This window comes from Mesoplodon densirostris, chromosome 9 (genome assembly GCF_025265405.1).
Source record: "Mesoplodon densirostris isolate mMesDen1 chromosome 9, mMesDen1 primary haplotype, whole genome shotgun sequence".
Classification (NCBI taxonomy): domain Eukaryota; kingdom Metazoa; phylum Chordata; class Mammalia; order Artiodactyla; family Ziphiidae; genus Mesoplodon; species Mesoplodon densirostris.
The window spans coordinates 58,563,988-58,590,985 of NC_082669.1; the positions used below are offsets into that span (position 1 = coordinate 58,563,988).

Here is a 26,998-nt window from a genome sequence, read left to right on the forward strand (position 1 = left end):
AGCTTTGGATGGATGCGATGTTTGTTTAATGGAGTGAATCCTAACAAGATTGGTGAGAAACAAAATATTAAGGAGACTTGTACTAACGAAAACATTGCCAGCGCAGACTAAGAGGAACAGAGGTGGTATGAAATGAACAGAGGTTTTTGGAATCCCAAAATTCTATGGGAAAGAAGCAGACTGAGAAAACTACACAGCTATAAAAATTTTATGGAACAGGAAGGATAATTCAGAGGGAGGCAACAAGAGCCCAAAGAATGAAGTCAAGAGCCATGGAGAATCATTCCTAGGGAACCATACCGAGCTCTAATCAAGGAACTGGCAACAGGTGCCGGGCTGGATTTCAATTTCAGAATTGCTGCAGAGTGATTGCCTGATTGCTACAGATTCAGAAATGTCTGTAGTGGCTATCCTATGCCTATCCCACCAAAGTATGTTGGATGCGGGGAGCAAATAACCTGTCACTTTAGTTCACACATCTTCAGATCAAGAACTATACTCAGGAAGCTGTAATTGTTAATCTGCACCTACAGAGCCTCGTCTGCAGCACCTGAACCTGATTTGGATGATGGGATACTTGACCTTGAGTGTGAGATGGATGCTATCCAGCTGAGATACTTGGGAGTTCAAGGAGCAGGTGAGTGTATTTTGCATGTGGGATCGGGATCAATATATATAACTTATGGTAAGGGGGCAGATTGTTGTGGTTTTAAAACATACCCACAATTTTTTGAGATTCTTTCCACCGAAAGGTGGAGTCTAATTCTCCTCCGTTTAAATATAGGCTGGCCTTCATGACTCACTTCTAACCAATGGAATGCAAGGCCATAAAAAACAATACACCTTCTACCTGGTTCTCTTGTTCTCTTGGTGCATGTGCTTTGGAGCCCTGAGCCACCATGTGAACTGTGCAGCTAACTTGAGCCATCATGCTTCAGAGACCTTGTGGAGAAACCACATTCAGTTAGAGGTGCTCCGCTCTAGCTCTTTTAGCTCCCAGCTCTCTGGGTCTTCCCAGCTCTGGCACCTGGTATGTGAGTGACGAGCCTTAAACGTGACCCCAGCTAAGCCACCATCTGACTGTAGTCTCGTGAGAACCTCAAGCTGGGACCACCCAGCTGAACTGCTCCTGAGCTCCTGACCCATAGAATTATGAGAGATAATAAATGACGATTTTTTTTTTTTTTTTTTTTTTGCGGTACGCGGGCCTCTCACTGTTGTGGCCTCTCCCGTTGCGGAGCACAGGCTCCGGACGCGCAGGCCCAGCGGCCATGGCTCACGGGCCCAGCCGCTCCGCGGCATGTGGGATCTTCCCAGAGACACTAAATTTTCCGGTGATTTCTTAAGCAGCGAAGATAATCAGAACAAGGGGTCACCAGTCACGTTTTATTGTGTGTGAATGGGAATCCCTGGAGTTTTTCAGTAAGATGGTAACCCAGGATGTTGTGCAAACCTAGTTGTCAGTGTTGGTCGACATCTGCAGGCTTTGTCCGGGACACTCTGTCTCACTTTTCTCTCCTCTTCCCTGGTTTGCTACTTTCATTTGACTCCAGGTCTTGACTTCATTTGACACTAAAGCTTCAAGACGAGTCCCTAATAACGTGGTGCTCTGGCTTTGCTAATATCGGTTGGACGTTCTGGTCTAGTTCACCCTGGGATTTTCCCCAAATATCACCCCGATGTCCACTTCAGCACACTTGTGCCCAAGATAGCAAACAGAGGCCCCTTCCCTTTCCATCCCAGATCGTCTCTGCATTGTGGGGATATGGGAGACACAGACATCCAGGCTCCGTTTCTACCCCATGCAAACAGCTGCCTCTTGCCTATTCTCTAGTGTGGGCTCAGAAGGTGGGGCATGACCCCAGGCTTCCCAACGAATCCTCTGCCCGACCAAACAGAGCAGAGGGTGGAGGGGAGACTTGAGAGGGCGGAAAATAGACTGGTTAAGAGGTTATGCATCTAAATTTCCCTAGAGCAATCACCACCATGGATGACCATCAGAATCACTTAAGGAGATTTTTAAAAGTACACACACCTGGACGGCCACCCCTGTGACTGCGATTCAGGAGAAATGTTCAGAAAGCTCCCCAGGTGATTTTGGTAGTCAGCCAAGTGTAGGAACTGCTTCAGTGAACTCCTTGAGATCTTTTCCTCCGTGGTTTCCGTTTCTCCCATAGAGCCAGGCCATACCTTGTATATAATTGCATGTCATAGCATTTAGTATACATATAGTATATTCACATTGTTTGCAGGCTTCTAAAGCCTTTCTTAGGATGGTAAACTGTATTCAATCTCACTTGTTTAATCTGTATTTATCCTTTAATCATTGATTTATCTAAAAAAACCCACTGTTAAACGTCTGTGCCTCGGTCACCATTTTCAGGCTTGAGGAGATAGAGCTTGAAAAAAGGCCTGTATTGTTACTATTTCCAAAGTGATGTGGGAACATGGAAGGAGAAATTGTTTTGAGGGGGAATTCTGGGATGTTTGGCGACAGAGATAGTTTTGGAACAGGGCTTTTAAAGGATTAATGGGAACTTGCTTGCTCGAAAAATGGGAAAAGGCATTCCAATCAGATGGAACAGTGTGTGCAAAAGAACAGGGGCACGTAGAGGTCTGGGATATCCAGGGATCAATGGGAAGTTTAGGACTTGTGAGTGGAGAGGTACGGGATGAGCCTGGGGAGAAAGAGGTCAAGCAGCAATGCTGTGCTGGAAAACAGGCTCTCTTTCAAAAACAAAACAAAAAACAGCAACAAAAAACAAACCCCAAACCAAAACCAAAATCAGAACCACAAAGGAAAAAAAAAATCCTGATATGTAGAGTTTGCCAATTTCTGTGGTGTAAATACTCCCATCTGATTTCAAGTTATTAACAATTTAAGAACTGGCTCACAAAATTCCTAGGTATACAGTTGGTTCTGGTGGCCTGGTATCAGCTAGTTCCAGCACATGACTAACAGGAGGCAGATCCTTTAATTCCAAGAGATGTGCTGAAACAATTTTTTGCCCTTCCCCTTACGATGTCTGCTTCCACAGGATCAGAGTAGAGTGGGCAGATAAAATGCCCCACGGACCTGAAAACTCACAGTAGCTAATTCTCAGCCTCCTATCGCTCACCAGCAGTGTCCTTAGACCCAGGCAAGAGGGAGCTCTGTTTTGGTTCCCATGTTTAAAGGGCCTGGCTCTGATCCTCTGCAGGCATAGCCCTCCTCCAGAGAATGAGGAATCCATGGTGCCATGCCCAACAGGGGCCAATCTCCCCCACTTCTATTCATATTCTCCAGATGCCTGGAATCCTCTCTGCAATTGGAGTCTTCCCCCAAAAAAATCCCTCCTTAAGTGTATGCAGCTGATGCCTGCGGGCTGGCCAAGGAGGGGCTGTTTGCCACGGGTACAGAGTGTGGATGCAGGGGGCAGGGCGGGGTGCCCACACATATGTATGCTACACGTTGCCAAGTTTTGGTGAACTTAGAGGAGTCTGAGAATTCTAAGTGCAACCCTGGCTTTTCTAGGTCATTCTGAAGACATAATTGTCAAGGTAAAATAATAGAATTTATTTAACATTTTGTCAGCTGGATTTATAGTTTGAAATATTTAGCTATATGGTACATGGGCTTCCATTTTGGCTCTGTTCTGGGCCTGGCAACTGTCAGGGGTGGTCCTGGCCTAACCCCATTACCAGGGCGCATTCTAAGCCAAGGTAAGCAAACAACAGCCCCCGGGCAAATCCCTGCCCACTGCCTGTTTTTATACAGGCTGTAAGCTACAAATGGGTTTTACTTTTAAAACAGCTTTTAAAAATCAAGAGCAAAATATTTCATGACATGTGAAAATTATGAAATTCAAGCTTCAGTGCCCCATAAATTGTTTAATTGGAACACAGCCATGCTCATTTATTTATATATTGGGCATGGCTGCTTTCACACTCTGACAGTAGAGTGAGTCGTTTTGACAGAGACTGTATGGCTCAGAAAGCAGGATATATTTACTATCTGGCTATTACAGCAAGTTTGCCTGCCTGCTCCTGGAGGAGCAGACAGAGAGGAGGAAGGCAAGAGGCTAGCAGTTCTCACGCGAGGTGCACGAGAGAAACACCTGTTGAGCTCCCAAACAGACCGGTGCCAGGGACCCACCCTCAATATTTCTCGAATGAATTGGTCTGGGGTGGAGGTGTTTTCAAAACTTCCCCATGATTCTAATGAGAGCCGGGGCTGCTAGCCGCTGGGCTAAGGGGATTGGATACCAGAGGGTTTGGATTTCCCCAATGTTGGGCAGGATAAGGGACTTGTGCCTGCTTGCCCCAGGGATCCGCAAGGTACCCAGTTATTCGATTTGTTTGAAGATGGCGAGAGGGAAGAGAGTCATTGTTTCACACTGTAGTAGGATGTATAAGCTAAGTTGCATTTGAACCTAAATCCTTGAACCGCTGCTTCAAACATATGTCCCTGGATGTCCCCAGCATTGTCTGCATCTGTCAGGCAGGCACACCTTCGCCAGGACCCCTGCTGGGTCACTTCTCAGGGTACACTCCAACTGGGAACCCTTACCCCATCTTTGCAGCATGCCCTCCGTAATTATTGGTGGTCTCACAGGGATGGAGAAAAAAGACGACTCTATCAGAATCCCATTCTCCACCGGCACAGTCAGCACCATTGGCAGAGGCTGGCTCCGGGGCTGCAAGGCTGCTCCGAGCTATTATTGTGCCTGGCTCTCTCTCAGCATGACTCAACACAGACAATATAGCACACCGAGAGCATGGGGGATGAACAGTAAATACGAAGCCTTGGATTTTTTTTTAATCTTGTCAGTTTTCTCCTGATTTGTGTCCTTTATCCTAGCCCCCTCTGCTGTATAAGCTTCTCAAAGCTAATGCCCATAACGCCACCACCCACTGGTAGCAGCAGGCTGCTGGGCCACGGCGGGGTCCTCATGGCGGAGCTTTACAATGCCCGCCATTCTTCAGCGACGGTACGCGTTAACCTAGTGGCACCGGGTTGCTCCGACACCTTCCCCTCTGGTTTCTCTTTCCTCTGGGGGCCAATGGCAAGGCTGGGAGTACCGCCCTCCTGACTCTAACTGCTTGCCTCTGCGAGCACACACCACATGCTCCAACCTGGCAGAGCTGGAACAACGGCCCTGCTGAAAAAGAGCAAGGCAACACTGGGCAATTATGGAGCTGAGAGTTGACTGTCATCTCTCCTTCCACGTTAAAAAAGTTAGAACTGTTTCTCCAAGCTATTTCTTTGGCCTCTGGTAGATACCAGCCCCCCACCTCCTCTCTTTTCTCAAGAGCTAGCGGGATTAAATCAACCCGGGGATGCGGTCAAGCCCACTGCCGAGGCTGCTGGGAATGATGTCAGCAATGGGCATCTGCGCTACTGTCACTGAAGTGGGACGATAGCATACATTTTGCTCCCTTGAAACAGCTCCAAGGAACAAGTTATTCTTTGGACACTTTTCTAATCCGTTTCCAGGGTCACTTATGGCTCCTATTTAACTAAGAACTGTGCCTGTTACCTCTACCTTGGCTACCACGACGTCTGCCTCTACGCCATCTGCTGGTGGTGGCAGGGCTGTGTGGCAGTGCACGTGCCTTTGGCATAGATGACTTGCTGCTTTAGGGGTGACAGCAGGGGCTGGAGGAGGCTGGGGAGGCGGCGGCTCTCACGAGCTGCTGTGGAACGCAACATAGAGCAGCTGAGCACACTTCAGTGCGGGCTTCCAGACTGTGAAATCACAGAGGTTATAGGGAAGGAGCAAGGGAAGGGAAACCTGAGGTAGGTGCTGCTGGGGTGAGGGTCTGTGCAGGGGAAGGCTGGGGCTCGTAGGTCTTCTTAACACGAGATATGAATTTTGATTTTTACCTTCAAGGAGAAACATTTTAAAATCACCAAATAGCGTATCTAGATGTTGATGACTGTTATCTGGTATGAACTTTATTGTCCATTGATGGGGCTTTGTTTGGGGTTATGAAGCTGACAGATCCGAAAAGAAAGAAGAGGTGATGATAGAAATGAAACTGGCCTCCCCAAGTGGCACTGTCCATCCCAGTGTGGCTCCCAGCAGTGCTGGGTCAGGTGCAGGCGCCCACTAGGCCACGTTCAGGGAAATGTGCTCAGCTCCGAGAACACTAACGCTTTTGGCAGAATGTCAGCGTGCTCAGGCTTTGATTTGTGTTAAATGGAGGGTAACCTACTCACCTCATCTTAGTATATGTACAAAAAAAAAAAAAAAGAGAGGAAGAGGTAATAAAAGATACTAGTAAGATTGTCATTAAACAAAACCAGATTGGCGCCAGATGCACAGACCATGTGGTGAATGTCAGTAAGGAGCTGGGGGAATTGTGAAGATCTTGGAGCTCACAAGATTTGTTTTGCACAACCTCTAGTCCTTTACCTGCATTCAGCATAGCAAATCAAGCAAAGGGAGGGTTTAACAGATTTCTGGAACATACCAGCTAACTCACTCCTTCCCACATCCAAGAGCATTGTGTGTTTGGTCTCTTGTTTGCATTTTTTTTTAAATTATTTTTTTATTTTTGGCTGCGTTGGGTCTTCGTTGCTGCGCGCGGGCTTTCTCTAGTTGCGGCGAGTGGGGGCTACTCTGCGGTGTAGTGCACGGGCTTCTCATTGCGATGGCTTTTCTTTGTTGCGGAGCATGGGCTCTAGGCACATCGGCTTCAGTAACTGTGGCACATGGGCCCAGTAGTTGTGGCACGCGGGCTTAGTTGCTCCACAGCATGTGGGATCTTCCCAGACCAGGGCTCGAACCCATGTCCCCTGCATTGGCAGGCGGATTCTTAACCACTGAGCCACCAGGGAAGTCCTGCATTCTTTAAGAATGCTTGTGTCTAAGAGTTTTTAAGATAATGTTTCTTTGATGGAGTATGGTGTTATTTGGTACCCACCAAGAAGATGTACCAAGAAAATGTACAGAGATTCTGCTATACTTTATTCCATATCATGTTACAAGAAAACAGTGACAGCTGACAAACCATTACGTCTTTCATAATACAGACAAATTACAATTGGTAACAAATATGCAACATGTATTATTCCATTCTCCTTACTATGTGTCATTTTGAAGTATAATAATTTTCTGAATAATGCTAGCTCATTTCTTAGGTACCAACCCCCTGTTAGAGAGTACACATCTCAGTGTATCATACAAAAAAAAGATAAAAGAAGAAAATTTTAAATCCACTCCCAACTAGAGAGAATGTAGATTTTGTACGTGCCTCTAAAATATGCTGCTGTAGGAAGGGAATGAGAATAGGAGATTGCTTATTTTATTTGAATTTTGTTTGGTTTTTGGTGTAAGAGAAAATTGCAAGGCAGTAACTTATATGGTTTCCTCTGCCTACAAGCTGGTAAGGAGATGGGAGTTATATGCAATTATGCAGCATAGTCCTATGTATAGGGGCAGGCAATAATCTACCCCAGTATGTACAGCCTAAACATCCTTATATAACAAAGATTACAAAACCAGTAATATTCACAGATGATTATCTTGTATAGACGCATTACCTAGAGTATTGATTACACTGGCTATCATGTACACACTGAGGAAAGGATACCAAGAGACCTTGCTTTCTCCACAGAGCCTGGAGGCTCCTCTGGAAACTCTTCTCGTCACCCTTGGGAGGTAGAAGAAATAGCTTCTCATCCTTGTGTCAGGGGACGGACAGCCACCCCCGCCTTATGCCCCCGGTTTTTTTCTGAGCACTGCAAACATTTTTTTTCATGTCCTATGTATTTTGTATTTATTTTTAAGTCAACCAAACTCTTCCTTTAAGAAAATGGACATGAAGTCCCAAGTTGCCTTTCAAAATACTGTGCGTGCAGTGATGTCACACGGATACAGCTACCATGCTAACGTGTTCTAACTATTCCAGCTATTTGAATTCAAGCTACTCCTTCATATAAAAATAATCTCACAAAACATTCCAGTGCTTTCTCAATAGAATAGTGAATCTGTTCATGAACACAGTCTGTAGTAATTTTCATGGCTGTCTTCAGCGAGAGGAGGGAAAAAAAAAGGAGAAGGTGTTCGCAAATGGGAGAGGAAAGAGAGAGACAAAGTAAACTTTGATGTTCTGCACCAATGGCAAGCATGGGGAACCGAAAACTTCCTAAATGAGACCCTTCTGAGACATATGTCTCTGTAATAAAACAGATTTAACCCCCCCCCCCACTGAGAAGTATTACGTTTCATTTCCCAAGAGAAGCTGCCAATGACAGGGGCATATATCTCTGAATTACTCTAACATTTCTAATTGAAGTCTTTAAACATTAAATATTTTCAAAATTTCAAGTCAGAAAGCTTATTACATAGCAAGACTGAATCATCATCAGCCCTTGGTTTAAACTTCATTAAGTACAAAAGTTATGCCTCTCCCCCAAATGAATAATTCAAAGTAAATCACAGGAAAGGCCGTTTTTTGATTGCACGTAAAGTTTTCTCTCCACATTGACTTTAAGAAATCCTAATGCAAATATACGTTAAATCAAAATACCTCTAAAGACTGCCAAAGAGTTGGAATGTGTGAAAGAAGAATGGGAAGTATTTCTAGGTAGTGAACAGTAAGCATTCTGGCTTTGGGGTTAACTTTTCCTCTCTTTAAAATCAATCAGTAAATAATTCCTCGCTTAGCACTTAGAAGCTTACAATGAATACTACTTTGGACAAGATGGATTGTGACCTGACATCTATACTCACACCCCACTCCAGGGGAAGTACTGTTTTAATGTTTAGAAATTCTGGGTCCAATTTCCTAGGTATACGGGGTGACTATAGAAAAGCTTTTCCTTCACCTGACTCTCAGGGAAAGTTTTTGTCAAACTGGCTCATAATTCCTACTCTTGATCCTAAAAAGTGCGACACGTTTCAAGTTCTCAGTCTCTCCTCCTCTCTACTAGGAAATGTAAAACAATGTACACGAAGGTATTTCCATAAGAACTGGTGTCCTCAGGAGCTAGGTTTCATGCTCGAGATGAAGTTTCCTAGCTGCCCCAATGTTATTTGGGGTCTGCAGTGAGGCCTGCCCCACCGGGAACAGACCTGCGCCAGGCAGCTCTCCCTCTGGATCAAAGCACGCGCATGCCCAATCCACCTTCCCCTCCATATCACATACTCGCCTTCATCCTCCAAGGTCTCTCAACTTCTTAAACAAGGGAAGCCAGGCCTTTCCTTTTTCCCTGTTCCATCTTTAAAGCAAGACTCCTGCCTTGTTTCTAAAACCTGCATCCGAACAGTTATTCCTGGAGACTGCTTAAAGTTAGGGTACCCAATGATGCCTTCCAATTAGCCTGGAATGTTTAGAAAAATGTAGTTCAAAGGTGTTTTGGTGTAAATGAGCAAATTTCAAACTCTGGATAGCTTTGTAATTTGCTTTTTAAATGTTGACTAGTAAAGACAGCATTCAGGGCTCATCTAGCAGATAAATCTTTTGCACCCGTGCTTTAAACATTCTGTTCCTCACTCTTTTCACCATTTAGAAAATACTCACAAAGAGTAACAAAGTGGATGGAAAAAATAAGATGTTGACAAGACCCAGAAAGCATTTAAAAAGCTACCTCAATTTCTAGAGGTTCAAAAGGAAGCAATTTATCCCTGTCTTTGTTCTTAATGCTTCATATTTGTTTCTTCACTTCCAACCTGCTCAGAGAACAGTCATGCTATGTGGCTTGAAAATGCTAAGCAGATTCCGATATCCTATATAAGTGTGCAGTTATTTCCAAGAAAAAAAAAAAAAAACCACACATTTGCCTATGTCCTTAAAGAGACAAGTGGGGTCCCATGGCCAGGGACCAAGGTGTCAAGTCAGTCAGAGAACATGGGGGTTTTTTAAGCTATAGTTTTCCTTCCTGATGGTTGCAAAATGTGCATTGCTCTCAAAGAAAACACACATTGTTTTATGCCACTATGTGGCTTTCAAGTACAGACATTACTGAAGAAGTGTGAACACCGAGTGTGTTGTCTTAATATATTTAAGACATGGCTGGTAAAAGCATAAAAACCTTTACAGAGACACTGTGGTGCAGAGGGAAATCAAAAAAAATCAAACACAAAAGACTGAAAAGAATACATGCCATGTATCAGTAAGCAAAACTTAATCTTCACGTAGTTCTTGGAAATCACAAGGTATCCAAATGCGTGCAAGGTTTTAAATAAATTGCAGAGAAAACAGGTCTTGCCAGCTTCAATTTTCTTGTAAGTGAAATCCACCACAGGGAGTGAAAGGAAACTGATCCATGATTCCCTTCGTATTATTGGCCACTTCATTACTGTTTTGTTTTTCCTTCCCAGAATGATGACAATTTAATCCTGGAAGGAGGAAAAGAGAAAATTGTTATATGTTAAAAACAAAACAACCAAAAAAATCTTACATCATTCATTTTTCCTAAATTACATGAGACATCAGAATTGGTCAGGCCAAAGTGAGCCTATCCATTCTTCCCACAGCAGCCTCGAGCACACATGTTGGAAGCAGAGCAGTCTCCTAACCAACAGTCCTTATAATACGATAAACAAATGCTGTGATTGCTTTTTCTACTGTTAAACTAATTTAACTCCATGAATTTAAATGGTCTAACCTCCTCTTGGATTATTTAGAGAAAAAGAAATTCAGCAAATTTCCTTCCCCAAATCATTAGCACTAATACTGGTCTTAATTAAGTGCCTGTAGCATCATACAGACCATTAAAAGGATGTATCGTGTTCATTTTTATGAACATGAAATAGAAAAACGGATCACATACATGTTTTTTAAAAAATCCAGCTGTATATCATTCCACAGCGCCGATTATCAGACCTAGTTTCAGCAGAATGAAAATTGGCCCGCGTGACCTGAATTGCCAACCTCTTCCCAACATCCTGCATACAACTGTGCATTTCCAATGATGCCTGCTTAAACTCGGTAACTACTTCCATGTGAACGGTTCAAGAAGAAAGAAGGAATGTTCACTCTGCTTCTCTCTCCGTTTCTGTTTTGGCCCTTAAGCATTTTCATTGAGTTTCTAGGATGGGAAAATAATGTCTTGCCAGGAAGGGTGAAAAGAAACACTGCCAGGGTCAAGTCGCACAGCCCAGAGATTCGATCCATCAGCTCCACTGAATCCCAGAACCAACTCATTATCTCAGTTTAGAAGCTTGAGGTCACTGAGGCCTGGTGAGGCCTGCTTGTCCCCTTCCACACTGCCACACAGGCATCTTCCCTGGCAGACAGGGAACAGTGGCCTTTTGTCGAGACTTTGCAGTGCAGTTGCCCTACTGCTGCCCTTGCAGGCTAGGGTACCAAGCACATCACCCCTGAATGGCACTACCTTGACCAAGGGAGCAACAAGTTCCAATCTTACAGTTAAGAACCATTAAAACAGCATCCTCTCCACCCTCTACTCATTTCCCCCACTTACTATGATGATTTTTGGAAGGTTAACCTTCCACCTTTTCTTAAAAAATTGAGGCGAAATTCATATAACACAAAATTAACCATTTTAAAGCATATAATTAACTGGCATTTAGTGCATTCACAATGTTGTGCAACCATCACTTCTATCTAATTCCAAAACATTTCTATCATCCCCAAAGGAGACCTTATATCCTTTATTTACATATCTTATATCCTTCATTCTCATTCTTCTCTTGCTCCAGGCTCCTTGGCAACAGTGAATCTGCTTTCTGTCTCTGTGTATTTACCTGTTCTGGATATTTCATATAAATGGAATCATACAATATGCTGTGTCTGGCTTCTTTCACTTAACATAATGTTCCTAAAGCTCACCCATGTTGTAGCTTGCACCAGTACTTTTTTATTGCTGAATAATATTCCATTGTATGAATATACCACATTTTGTCTATCCATTCATGAGTTGATGTACATTTGGGTTATTTTCACCTTTTGGCTATTGTGAATAGTGCTGCTATGAACATTAATGTACAAATATTTGTCTGAGTACCTGTTTTCAATTCTTTTGGGTAACACTTGGTTGTGGAATTGCTGGGTCATATGGTGATTCTGTTTTAACTTTCTGAGGAACTGCCAAACCATTTTCCACAGTGGCTGCACCATTTTATAATCCCCCCAGCAATATACAAATGTTCTAATTTCTCTACACCCTTGCAAACGTTTGTTATTTTTTGTTTTTTTGTATTTGTTTTTTCTTGATTATAGATAGCCTAGTGGGTATGAACTGGTATCTCACTGTGATTTTGATTCACATTCCCCTAATAATTAGTGATGTTTGAGCTTGTTGGCCATTTGTATATTAAATTATATTTATTTATTTATTTATTTAATTTATTTATCTATTTATTTATTTATGGCTGTGTTGGGTCTTCGTTTCTGTGCGAGGGCTTTCTCTAGTTGCGGCAAGTGGGGGCCACTCCTCATTGCGGTGCGCGGGCCTCTCACTATCGCGGCCTCTCTTATTGCAGAGCACAGGCTCCAGACGCGCAGGCTCAGTAATTGTGGCTCACGGGGCTAGTTGCTCCGCGGCATGTGAGATCTTCCCAGACCAGGGCTCGAACCCGCATCTCCTGCATTGGCAGGCAGATTCTCAACCACTGCGCCACCAGGGAAGCCCCATTTGTATATTTTACTTGAAGAAATATCTATCCAAGTCCTTTGCCCATTTTTAAATTGGATTGTTTGTTGTTGAGTTGTAGGAGATTTTTAAAAAATATATTTTGGATATTAATCCCTTGATTTGCAAATATTTACTCCCATTCTGTGGGCTGCCTTTTCACCGTATTGATAGTGTCCTTTGATGCACATTTTAATTTTGATGACGTCCAATTTATCCATATATTTCTTCTGTTGCTTGTGGTTTTTGTGTCGTATCTAAAAATCGTTTGCCAAATCTAAAGTTATGAAGATTTTCCCCTATTGTTTTCTTCTAAGAGATGCCAGCTTTTCCAGGAAGCCTGCCCATCCTGGCCAAGCAGGAGTCAGGGTTTGTCCTGACATCTGCTTGCCTAGAGATAGAGTTCCTACAGCCACACCCGAATGAAGTAGACACTGCCTGGCTCTCCTCCACTCCACCACTTTAATCAGCAGGACGCAGACCTGGCACCCAAGCTGACCTTCTGAACTGCAGACTTCATGTAGTCCCTGTGGTCTGAGGGCATTTGCTGTGAGGGAGCATGTAGGGTGGCAGGTGGCATCATTATATTCTTGATTAAGCTTGGTTTTGTTCGCCATTGTGTCCCTAGAGCATTGTGTCCCTAGAGCATAGTGCAGACCTAGCTCAGGTGGTCAGTAGACAGTTGTGGAATTAACAGGAAGGGGAAAGGTAGAATCTGAGAACTTGGGAGTGGAATATGTTCTCAGATGTTATTCCCTCCTGGCATGGTGACCAAGGGCAAATGCTGTGCCTATGCTCTTGCTGAAAGAGCACAGTGCTAGGAACAGAGGTGGCCATCCACAGATACACTATAGGCTGAGAAAGGTGGGTAGGATTAACACCTTCCTGTAGGTCAAACTTTTTTTTTTAACTCCATGACATTCTTTGAAAAAAATGATTTGATTTTCAATATATCTGATTTTATGTAACCATATGTGCACACCATCGTCCATAGCATGTTACTTTCCTATTGGGTTGATTTAAGACTTTCTTTTAGTCATTTCTGGTGTTTGTCCTTGCCTTTGCTCTGATTGTTTGGGTGTAACCTCTAGGAGAATCATATGTACCTAACCCAGGGCATAAGCAGAGTTGGATAATAAAGGATAATACAAAATAACAGTAATTGGATAATAAATTGGATAATAAAAGGTGAACAGAGTGATTATGAGATGTCTATTACTTAGGTTTAGGCTCAGACTTTTAATGAAAGGAGCCAATAATACGAAAAGAAGGGAGGTGCCAATGAGAGCTAGACCCTTTCCCATCTCTGTGAGCAGTTGTGCCCACTACCCTGCCTAATATTGTTCACCGGCAGCATGTGATGTCCTTTCTTCCTCCTTGGGTGGCATCAGCATCTGTTTCAGTTTTCAAGGACTGCATATGAGGTAGGTGAGTTTACTCCTAGAAAAATTCTTTAAAATCTAAATGTAATCATGCATTTGACAGGTGGGGATATAGGTGGAAGGAGAGGGCACACAACATTCATAGGGAAGCAAAGTATAATAGCAAAATCCTTCCTTACATTTAATTGATTATTAAAATGCACCACACACACAATACAAATGAAACTGAATATAAATTATAAACTACTCCTAGGTATATAAACCATAAGATTAACGGATGCCATTTATATCTTGCTTTCTGTTTTTACAATATTCTTTCTCTAGAAATTAATGTTTTAAAGAAATTGGATTTTTATTGATAAAATCCTTATTCAGAAATATCTACATAGAGCTTCTCAGCTATAAATATTAATTAATTGGATTGCTGGTACCCATAATGCAACTTTGTTCTGACCCATGTGCCCTATGAACTAGATATTTTTTGGATTCAATTTTCTTAAAACCAACTGTCAGCATCATGTGATGGAGGAGATGAAAAATGAAAATGAGCAGCCCCGCTGTGCAGGTGGGTGACCTGTGGGAGAGAGTCTGCCTGGTAGGATTTTTACACGAACCATCAGACACAGACCAATTGATTAGATCATCTCATACCCGCCACCAACTAGGCTCAAGAGACTAATTAGAGAGAGTACTGCCTGCGCAGGCACCCCATTGACACCTAATTTGCTCAGCCAAAGCCTTTGGGGAAAATGTATTATCTCTGCAGCTGCACTTCATGCATTTCTGATTTGAGGCATAAGCAAGGAGTGCTTCATCACTCTTTTGAGCAAACTGAATGTAGAAGCCCTTAAGTGCTAAATGCAAGCAAACAGACTCAAATTAAAAATGGGCCAGGCTCTTTCTAATTCCCTCTGTGCTCCCTGTTAAATCTCTATGTGTACACATACACACACACACACACCCTTACACATACACAAACACACGCAGTTTACACACCAGTGGGACAACACAGCCCAGTACCCCAGCTCAGGGTGCTTCCATGTCATCAGACGGTCTCTCTTTTGCTGGCCTACTTACCCATTCTCAGGTTTTGTGTTTGTTTTACTTTTTATTTTTTTAACCCTGCTGCACTGCCCCTCCACAAAGTATTCTTTTTTCTACAGGAAGACTCTGGCCCCCCCTTTTTTTTTCTCTCTCTAAGCCTCACTGGAGAGAAGTGATTATTTTGCTTCCAAATTAAACCAACTGTAGGTTTTCTTTCATCGCCTAAATTGTGAACAGGATATTCACCAGGATGTATGTGAAGCTACACATAGGGTAGTGTTGGGTAATCTGCTCATTTCTGTTTGAGGGACTTCTATGTAAAGATGCTTAACAGAAAGGGAAGCAATTTGATGGAAATAAAGCTACTTCCCAGTAGCAAAGACAGTATAGAATTATAAAATAGTTAACCTCTCTTCAAGAAAAACGATGTATATTATTTGACCACCTTTAGCTTTTACCTGTTTCTAACCTAGAATAAAATTAACTCCACATTTCCTTCTTCTCAAATGTAGAATCCAAAAGACCGGTATATAAGGAGGAATTTAAAGACAGGTGTATAATTAATCACATGCTTTAAAAAAAGGAAATAAAAATGAAAAAATCCAGACAATATGGAAAAACTAGAGTATCTCGGTGCCAAATCTAGTGGCTAGGAGGAATGAATTTCCTTAATGCTGGAAAAGAAAAAAAAATAGGACCTGCTATGGTGTGTTTTAGAGTAGACTTAATGATTTTATCCCTTTCCACTGCCATATTGGATGAATTATTTTACCCACGTGTTCTGGTAAATTACAATTCTGCTTTGTAATCTTCATATTTATCTTATTCTTAAGAATTCGGTGAAGATTTGGGGGGATCATTTTAGCTGTCTACTTTTGAAATCAGCATTCATAGTTGTCCTAAATTGGGCATTCAGGTAGTCAGAGGATTCCAGTGGTTACTGGAGTGATTGTCTTTCTGAAGGTGTATAAAGAGTGGTTGCAGGGGAGATGTTTGAAAATAGTTTAAAAATCAGGGCCTTAACACACACACATAACCGTTTACAGAATTTATTCTGATTTGGTGAAAGACAAAGTCCAGAAAGCTTCTTTTCCCCAAGTATCATATTAATAAGACTTCACATAAAAGTATCCAGGAAAAAAGAACTACCAGGCTGTGTGTGTTTGAGTTTGATTTTGCTTAAAATACTAATCTTTTGTACCTAATTAATCTTCAAGCAGAATTTGCTACTGTAGAAAATTAAGTCCACAAATAAGATTGCTAAACCCCAAGCACCTAGGCAACTACAAACCTCTCTGAAGTAAAACTATCATGTATATATACAAATATATACATATATGACACACATACTCATTTGTATATATATAACATATATAATCAAATTTTATACTGTATGTTTGACATGAATGTTGGACTGAAAATGATACGTTTTAAACATAATGATTTTCAAAAATCAGGGGACAGCTTTATTTCTTCATTTTTTTGTGAGTTTAATTATGTAATGAATTGGCGAGAAATATAGGTTTTCTTTGAGAACATCTGAAATCAGTGTTTTCCAGTTGTTCTGAAATTGCATTGAAGCTCCTCAGGGGGTGGGGAGAAATGGGATGAAACAGAACGAAGTAGAAAATTAGTTAAACCTACTTCTGTAACTTATTTCTGATTTATGATAATCATGCTTCTCCCCCCCAGAAGAGAATACATCTTTGAGACGAGCAAGAGAATATTAATTAAAATGAATGCAGAAATAGTCGGGCTTTGTTTTAATCTTAACAGAAGGTCCATCACTCAAATAGCCCAAATCCTTTAAATTGAAAGCTGTTTGGTAACATCCATATGGGTGCACAATGCACTAATTGCAGCGACTCTGCACATTTTAAGCTTCTTGCCAAAGTGGTGATTATAATTAAAAATTTTTAGGCAAAGCTTTAAGCCTAACATTTCAAAACAAAGCATTTCTTATACAAGGAGACCAACTTAACATATCATTTTAATAATCATCGTTATCAACAAACATTTATTGAAATCCTCGTTAAAGACCAGGCATTATATGATGTGTAATTAGCTGTGATTGAAAAGAATCCTCTATTTTAATGGTGTGACTATTTATTAAATCAGATTTATGTAAATATAAAACACTGGTCGTATTTTAATCCACATGTAGATTAAAGGATGGCAATCCTGGGAGTATGTCCTATCTCAATAAAGGCCAAAAGTGTGCAGGGAAAGTACTGATCTAGGTCTTCTAAGAGCCACCAAGACATATTTTAATCTTTAAAAAAATCATATGTATATATATATTCAATCACACATATAATCATTTATATATAATCATACATAATTATAAAAATCATACATATAATCATATACACACATATGCATACATACATATAATCTAAGGTTTGAAATAGCTCATAGAAATAATTTTAATGACAAAGTTAAGAATAGGAAAGCCTTCACCAAAGTGGCTTATTTTTTTCAAGGATTTCTTATGTGAAGCTTTATTTGCTCAGCATACCTTTGTAATTGACTGGTTCCCAAGTGGGTGTAAGTTAAATAGAATTCTGCCCTTTCACCTTCCTTATATATTACAGTCCTACTAAACTATATTTAAATAAACCAAAGTCATGTAACTCAGCAGTGTGTGCATTTTTTACAACTTAAAACACACACAGATCTCATAAAACCACTTCTAAGTATTTAGCAGTCAGAGAAACACGAGGGTTCATGTCTGACTTTAATTAAAAGATCTGAGAACAGATGTGACTTCATTTTGGGTGGATTTTTCTTTCAAATTAAAAGTTGTCTAGTTATTACTGTCCAAAGTGTTGAAGCACAAGAAAATTTCATGCTAAGGTTTTGAATTCAATATATATGTTCATCTACAACTTTAATCTGTCTCATGAACCATGAGACAGAAATTTGCAAAGCTAATAAGATTCAGCAGAAATTTGCAAAGCTAAGATGACTTTCTGTAGTGAAAACTAGATCACATATGATAGGTAAACAGAGAACAGTGTCAGCATAAACCAGAGTTGTGTTGGTTCACGTGAAAGAATCTGTGCTAATGTTAGTTTTGAGCCACTAAGTCCCAGCAGCCATGTGCATGAGACATAAACACAGTCGTGTGCAAGCTGAAGGGGTCTGCAGTACTGTACATGCTGCCCACTTACCTCACATATTTCATCTTGGCTTAGTTCGGCCACATGATGCTCTGTCTTGGAATTGTTTATTGTACAGTTCTCCTAGATCTCTGCACATTTTGCTGTTTCAGCCAAAATTCAGTAGCCTCAACCCTTCCACCAAACTTATTTCACCTGTAAACTGTGCTAGTATTTTTAGTAGTGTTTTTACTGCTCTTGTGGATGCCATGTGCTATAGACTGAATGTTTATGTCCCCCTATCAAATTCGTATGTTGAAACCTAAACCTAGTGTGATGGTATTCTGAGGTGGAACCTTTGGGAGAAGATTAGTTCATAAGGGTGGAGCCCATGTGAATGGGATTAGTGCCCTTATGTAAGAGACCCCAGAGAGGTCTCTTGCTCCTTCTTTCATGTTGAGGACATAGCAAGAAGAGGAAGAGGGTCCTCACCAGACACTAGATCTGCTCGTGCCTTGGTCTTGGACTTCCAAGCCTCAAGAACTGTGAGAAATAAATTTCTATTGTTTATAAGTCACCCCATCTATGGTATTCTGTGAGAGCAGCTCAAACATACCAAAATACTATGTTGAATACAATTTGAGTGGTCTGCCCCTTACTCTGTTTCTTCCCATAAACTGCAATTTTTACTGTGGTAGTTTGCCAAACACATGTAGGAACACATATGTCATATTATAGCAGAAACACTGATTCTTATGGGGCACAATTTAACACTGTCACAAAGTGACACATTGTGGACACTACCATAGCACATCATTTCCACCAGAAAATGTCTGCTGACAGTGAGGAAGGTCCAACAAGGTCATGCTGAGGCATTCAGACATTGGACACCCAGCTAAGCTCTCCACCAACTCTTTCCCGTGTAGCAGCTTCACAATATGAACAGTGCCAATGAACAACAAATCACTGAGGGCTGATTCATGGAAGTTAAGACTCTATCTGCATGTAAAGTTACCTGAAATGTACTCCCCAAAAAATCCTAATAGGCTATTTTAAAGTATTTTGATACTGGTTATCCCATCATAGCAAGTTGCTGTAGTTCTCTTATACCCAAGATGAGTATGAAAATATGGGATAGTTATGGAACAAGTGTATCATTATGAGAAATAAATAGCAACCTTTTGTGCACATGTAGCATTTTCTCCTATCCAAAGTACATTTTCATTTACCCTCTCATTTTTTTCATTTTTTTTTGCGGTACGTGGGCCTCTCACCGCTGTGGCCTCTCCCATTGCGGAGCACAGGCTCCAGACACGCAAGCTCAGCGGCCATGGCTCACGGGCCCAGCCGCTCTGTGGCACGTGGGACCCTCCCGGACCAGGGCATGAACCCGTGTCCCCTGCATTGGCAGGCGGACTCTCAACCACTGCGCCACCAAGGAAGCCCTACTCTCTCATTTAAAGAATGTGCCTGGGGGACTTCCCTGGGGGTCCAGTGGTTAAGAATCCGCTCTTCCACTGCAGAGGGCGTGGGTTCGATCCCTGGCTGGGGAACTAAGATCCTGCATGCTAAGAGGTATGGCCAAAAAAAATTAAAAAATAAAGAATGTGCCTGAAAGATAGGACCATAACCTTAAGAGGAAAACAGATTTTATAAACTGTGCTTTTAAAAAAGTTCTGATCCTTTCAGTCACTAGTTCAATGTCCCCTGGCATAGCAGCTGTGCGAGGTATATTCCAAGTGTAAGTACTCATAGCATTCACTACAGGAACCACACCTGTACAGGAACTGGGGTGGCCAACTGTCCCAGTTTGACTGAGGGGGTTTCCAGGGTGTGGGAATTTCAATTTTAAAACTTGGGTAAACCAGAAGGAGTTGGTCACCCTTACAGGAACAACAGGGTCGATATGCTGTTATTTCCGAGTTGATTATAAAAACAGAGCTAGCCAGCTTGGCACTTTACTACATGAACTAAAATATGCTGACGTTCCAATCTCAAATTGTGAGTCACAAAAGTAAGACAAAGGCTCACATCAAGAATGGCAAAAGAGGGCTTCCCTGGTGGTGCAGTGGTTAAGAATCTGCCTTCCAGTGCAGGGGACACGGGTTCGAGCCCTGGGCTGGCAAGATCCCATATGCCGTGGAGGAACTAAGCCCATGCGCAACAGCTACTGAGCCTGTGCTCTAGAGCCCGCGAGCCACAACTACTGAGCCCGTGTGCCACAACTACTGAAGCCCATGCGCCTAGAGCCGGTGCTCCACAACAAGAGAAGCCACCGCAATGAGAAGCCTGTGCACCACAACGAAGAGTAGCTCCTGCTTGCCCCAACTAGAGAAAGCCCGTGCGCAGCAACGAAGACCCAATGCGGCCATAAATAAATAAGTAAGTAAGTAAGTAAAATGACAAAAGATTTGTTGAAAAGATGTTGAGATCTGAGCCTATAGCATTCTCTCCTCCCTCAAAGAATTTGTCAGTTATCTTCCCAAATCTGTGTCTTAGTATTTCCTCTGTGTTTTACTGACGCCATGGTGGATCACATTCTGTTCTAATGAGGTTGCTGGATTCAAGACCATCAACTTGCTCCTCACCACAGTCCTCAGTTGCACTTCCAATAAATCCATCTGTTTAAATTCACACATGCCTGCGCACCGTGGCACGAGGGAGATGGCTAAGGCCACCACTCTCAAATGACAAGAGGTGCAAATATCCCCCGAATCTCTGTGCAAATGACACCCCACTCAATGAGCTGCGGCAGAGCCAATCAGCTGGCTTGCCTATTTCAATCCAGGAAACACTGAACATCTCTTTTTTAAGGAAAGCACAGCGTTTAGGGGGGAAGAGGAGACTATTCCAAAGACTGTTAAAGCAAGGTCCCAGTGGTGTTCTGAAGCTGGCTTGAACTGGCTTGTGAGAGCCCGATGCTAAAATTTTCAGGAATTTTGCAAGCTGTTATTAAACACAGCCACCCTTGAAATTGGCAATGGAAGAAGGTGTATTTACACCATGGGATACAGACAATTGACCACTCAGGGTTTCCTGCTCTTTCTGGAGAGATGGCTGCTAAATATTTACCAGCACACCACTGCCGTCCTCAGGAGCCTCAAGAGTTTGGAGGGGGACGACAGGACAACAGCAACCTATAAGTCAAAATGGAGAATGGAAGCGTTATCCTAGAGGTACCAATGCAGTGAGGAAGAGCTGGGCTTTGAAAGATAAATAAAAGTTTAGTGTGTAGAAAGGAGGAAGGAGGGCGTTCTCGAATAGCCTAGGGCTCTGGGAAGCAGTGAGTGGCCAGTGGGGCAGGCACATATTTGGAGGTCAGGAAACAGAGTGCAGGGGAAGCTGACAGGGTAGGGCAGGCTGGTGGAGTGGAGGGCCTTACGTGCCCTGCTTAGGGTTTGGGGCTTTATTCTGTATGTACAGAGGAGGGCTTAGAGGCTTTTAAGCAGGGGAGTCGCCAGGGCAGTCCTCAACCAAGGGCAGGTGTGCGCCTTCCACACAGGTGAAGTCACAGCTGCCTCTGTGAAATCTGTGCGTAAATAGTTGTTGTTTTCAGGATGACATCAAATCAGATAATGCAGCAGGGTCTTCAAATGTCTCGTGACTGCTCACAAAGCACCAGATTTTGTAGCACTTAATGTGGAAAGGTCTTATTCTGCCCGTGAGAAATATCTAGAGTGTCCTGGACTCAGGATGACACAGAAACTAAGCTTCTTCCCCAGGACTGCAATTTTCAAAACGTAGCCCGTGGGGAGAATTGGGACATTTTCATGCACCAGAAAGATGCCTTAGGTCCTTGATAAATTGTCTATTCACTTGAGTCTCTATATTTGTCTACACATTTAAAAGGAAAAGAAAAAAAGTATGCACTAACTCTGAGTTTTACTACTCTGCTGACCTTTGTAAGTCAAACATGATTTACTGTTTTTGATTAGCACACAACCTCAGACAGGCTTTCAAATTGTGGCGTTTAGAATTCTAAAATACTGTCAAATCTTTTAAAGAGCAACTGCAATAAATTCGAAAACGTCATCACGGCACTCCTGTCTTGATTCACTGCGGCTGCACATTGGGGACTTGGAGCTTCAGCTCCTTAAAAATGTGAAGCCTGTAATGTCCGATGAATAAGACATTCACATCAACACAATTGGTTTCCTCCTGGTATAAAACGATTAAAGTGCCAACAGCTCAGTGGTTTGGTGGCAGAGCAAAGGACAGTGGTTGCAAGCCTGGGGTCCATCTCTCACTTCCATTGGCAACAGAGCTGGAGAATGCAGTGACAGGAGCCAGCACACACCAGGCTCATGGGATTAAGGGATGCTTCACGCTTTTTTAACGTCTGCTTGTGGCCGACTGAAACAAAAGCATGGAGTTAAGTGAATCGAGCTCTTATTGTGAGAGACAATGCAATACCCTGTCGCCTTGCCCCAAATCAGAATCCCACCCACAATGTGGTGAGTCGGGAATTGACATCTTCTCTTCCACACCTGTGAGCGGGAGCACATCCCAGAAAGATCGGATTTCCTCTTCACACAGATGCTAAAGAACAAAGTTATGTCTTGTCTGGATTATGCTGTTTGTTTTCCAGTCTGTTGGCATTAGAACTGCACCCTAAGCACCTATCACGTCTCATGATGCTCTGTTAAGTCCTTTTCAAAAGATCTGACTTTGAACACTGGGGTCATTAGAAAGAAAGAAAAAAAAAAAAACCAAAAAACAGATCTAGTGACTTAGTTGCTTCATTGTCATGGGGGGAAAAATCACCACAGTTTTACTTGAAACATAATAGTTAACTATAATGTATACTGTATGAAGTATACAAGTGTGAAAACAAAACAAAACAGCTCATCAGCTGCAATAAGCTGTTTTGGTTTTGCTCCTTTTGCAACTCTTGGATTCAGTGGGTCGAATGAGCTGTCACCTACAATGAGCTGGGCCTGCGATGCTAAAATGGAAAAACTCTTTTGTTTTTTAATTAGTAACCTCCCAGGTTTTAGTGCCAGAGTTTATATGGTTCTCATGATCAATTATTAAGCACGTTGGTCCAAGCAGGATGTAAAACTACTCATGCCTGGATTAACATGGTAAAGTTAAATCTCATCTCGTTTAGTACTCTCTTATTAGGAAAAATTCTAACAGGTTGATTTTTAGAGACTGATATATGCCTGGTAAAATGTAAAGAAGAACACAGCAACTCTTTCTTTCACTCGCTGGGGTGTAGTGTGTTAAGCCTGTCTACATACTAGAGATGGGTGATTCAGATAAGATGTATCTGAAGCAGATAGGTAGAGGAAAATTATTAAGATTCATGGTGTGCAATCAAGCAAAGAAATAGACTAGAAAATAATTGAAGGCAAGAAGAGCTTTGTGTTAGAACAAGCTCCAAATAAAACTATGCAAACCCTACCAAATCTGGGGAAAATATGCAATCATGGTCACTGTTCAGAGGGCTGTCTTGCTAAGCACACAGATACATCACAGTAATTCCTCTTGACCATAAATTCTCTGCACTTGAAATTTGAACATTTGTAGATTTACTTCTGTGTACTAAAGAATTACCTCTAAATTGAATCGATAAATATCAAAGTTATAAAATCAACGTCCATTCATTTCTTTCGATCCTTATTGTCTTCTGTGTCATATACAGTTGTATGCACTCTAAGTATTATGATCATATATTTTTCCAACATTTTATTAAACTTTTCAAATATACAGAAAAACAAAAGAATTATACAGTGAACATCCATATACCCGCTACAAAGATTCTACAATTAACATTTTGATGTGTTTGCTTTGTAACATAGCTATTCATCTGCCTATGCTTCTATTCATCCATTAATCAATCCTATTATTTTGATGCTTTTCAAAGTAAGTTGCAGATGTCAGTATACTTCACCCCTAAATATGCATATTGTTAATTAGAGTGCAATATGTATTTATGGTGTTCAGGTAAATTTTACTTACAGTAAAATGTACACATTTTGCGTACATTATTTAATGTTTTTAATGGTATTGCATAGGAACTGTTGCATTGCTATGTAATGGAGAGATCAGTTTTAAGTCAGAATCTGAGATTATGATTTTTCTTACTATTTAATGTCTTCCCTATTTTTCTACTCTTACCAACTCCTCAGTGGACAAAACACTGATAAATACAACTGCCAACAAGAGAACAGACACAGAGTACTCAGATTATGATCATTCTTAAACTGAGTCACTGCCAAATTTGAGAACCAGATGAACACCAAGGAATCCTCTCCAGAAAACTCCATCTACACATATAACTACAGGCAGCTTTTTTCATACAATTTCAGTTGGCTCACAGATCTTCTGAATTCCATTCATAGACCCATGGACCCCGCAGGTCAAGAACCTCAGGATTGGAGAGTGAGAATGCTGAAGCATTAAGCAGCATTTCCATCATCTAGCCACAATTCTAGAGCATACTGCAGAGGAAATAACCTTCCCTGAAAGTTAAGTCCTTGAAGGTAATTCCTTTTGAACAAGGGGCACAGACTGTGGACACTCCTGTTAAGATTGGTTAGAGGCTTATGTGATTTCCTACACCCTCCCTAGATGATAAGAATACAACCAACCAAACAAAAACAAAATAAAAATGTCACCTAGTCCATGCATCATGTTTCATCAAGAGAGGCAGAACCTAGCCCATTCTATTTGATGAAGGCAGCAGCCAAAAGGAGAAGCACAAATGGGCATTCTTTAGATCCCCAAGTAGGGATCTAAAGAGATGATCTTCAGAGTCTCTTCTCACAGCTTTGCCAATGACACCGAACTCCTATCTTCCCTATTGAGGTAAAAACGATATCAGCCAAGATTTTGCAATTGTTCTTAATATGGCCACCCGTATTTTCCCCCTCAGAAAAGGGTCACAGACAACTCATTTGAGCAGCTGTGGAGGATTTATTATGCCTCTGGTCCCCGCAGCAACCTTCAAGGCAGCATTTCATCTTATGGATGAGAAAGCTGAAGCTCAGAAACATGTGCTGGAAAAGTACATCCCACTCCAACCCTCTGGACAAACCTTTGTCTCTCTTGTCAATACCAGTGTTTTTTCTTAACATCAGAAAACGAACTCATGGTCTTTTATATCTGCACTTCACAGGCTGATCTGGCTTCTATGGCCTCACTTTGGTTCTGTCATTTCAGAGTTGTGGCATTCCAGGACTTGGCCTGGAAGCTTGGCATTCTGATGATTCTTGCTCATTTTCATCTCTCTGGTTAAACCGTATTTATACTTGTACCGTACATCCCAGGCACATGAATAACTTGTGCCTTCCTTGCTATTGCTAGGGGACAGCTACCTCTGGCTGCACAGTGTCTCTCTGTGACCTGCCTTGGTAGCACCGAGACCCCAAGGACTGCAAATCTTTAGGGGCCAGTTAAGAAGAGACAAGGAAAATGTGGAGCCAGGGATGAATCATGATTCCTCAGTCTTATTCCAATCAGCACATGGTTGCCATAGCAACCACACCTAACCGTCCCTCTACCTTGCTCCTCCCACGGATCTGCTTGCTGGTTTGGGTGATCAAGGGAATCTGCACAGAATTGCTTTAGTTCTCTGATCCACATAATTTTACTTTTATACAGCTTAATTTTATAAAATTTATTCCTTTGAGCATAAGATAAAGAGACTAAGAGTTTCAAAAAAAATACACATTTTTTTGACCACGGTTTTCCACTGATTAAATGCAACAAGACCATTCCCCATTTCCTTTTTTGAAGCTTCACATTTCCTCTTTCCTCATGCACCCTTCCCTCAGCACACTCACACACATGAAAATACACACCCACACCGTCTGATGCCTGGTGGTGATACTTTTGAAGGAATATTCTGACCAGAGAAATTCTAAACATACAGATACGGGATCCTAACCCTCTTATAGATTTGTAACCCTTCTACAATTAAGCCAAAGTAGAGGAATTTTAGGAAAAACTGGACTTGGAATAATGAAATCTAAACTATTTCCACTTATGTTGACATGCCTTCCTTATACACAATAAGGGAGACTTCTTCCTTTACTTTAAAGCACCAAGAAAATAGGATGCTCTTTAGAGGTTCTGAGGGGATAGAAAGAAAACCTTGCTGTGACTGTTTTAGTGGCTTGTGAAGCCTGGTGGCCATGGTGTTGCCACCCCTGGATTGGGTAGTGATCTTCCATGATAAAGAGCCCCAGGAGCTGTGCAAAGGCCAAAACAAGAACACAACGCCAACAGTGAGACCAGATAGCAGAGGCAATACCAGGAACTGAGCTCAAAGGTGGAGTAAAGTGGCTTTGAGGTCTTCTGTGTGAGGCAGGCATCCTACATCTAATGATATATGGAGGGGACTGAGGAGGAGTTCACCTAGGCTGCAGTTTGCAACCCTCTGCAGATCTAGAAGCATGGGGCTCAGTCTCTAGTCACACGAGACCCAGCTTGCTTCACTTTGACGCTCTCCCTTCCTTCACTTTCTTTTCTTGTTGAATTCCTCACCCTGTGTTCCTTTCCACCATGCCTGACTCCCACACAAGGCTCCCATTTTTGTCCCCAGACTTGTTTTCCTTCCTTGGAAATCTTTCTTGAATACCTTTGGGATCAAAGAAAATAACAAGGAATGACTTTTCACCCTTCCCTCGAAACGCTTTACATTATCTCTAATGTTTGCAAACATTAGTGGTCATTAGTGCTCTTCACTAAGTTCCAGCTCTCTGTCTTCTGGATCCTGGGTGGAATGCCCTTTACGTCTCCCTTGGAAGTTAGGCATGGCCGTTCCACCTGCTCAGACCAAGGAGATGTACATATCCATGTGGTTGCCTTAAGGGCCAGTATTCCTCTTGCCAGGTTTCTTCCCTCTGCCAAGGTGGCTGAGGAAGACTGTATAGAGA

General features: G+C 42.0%; 1 protein-coding gene and 1 long non-coding RNA gene across 5 annotated transcripts in view; one reads left to right on the forward strand and one right to left on the reverse strand.

Moving 5' to 3' along the window:
• LOC132496506 (uncharacterized) overlaps positions 1-26,998 on the forward strand; it is a 102,025-nt gene that overhangs the window by 50,711 nt on the left and 24,316 nt on the right. The window contains exon 4 of the long non-coding RNA XR_009533418.1: positions 534-637. This is a non-coding gene — a long non-coding RNA (uncharacterized LOC132496506). The remainder of the gene's footprint in view (positions 1-533; positions 638-26,998) is intronic.
• CDK14 (cyclin dependent kinase 14) overlaps positions 6,946-26,998 on the reverse strand; it is a 614,965-nt gene continuing 594,912 nt past the window's right edge. For 3 of the 4 annotated variants that reach the window (XM_060108929.1, XM_060108927.1, XM_060108930.1), the window contains one exon: positions 6,946-10,328. The gene's annotated coding sequence lies outside the window, so the exon portion shown is untranslated. Of the gene's footprint in view, positions 10,329-21,173; positions 21,251-26,998 lie in introns of those variants that run through there. The other variant, XM_060108928.1, reaches the window with a different exon arrangement.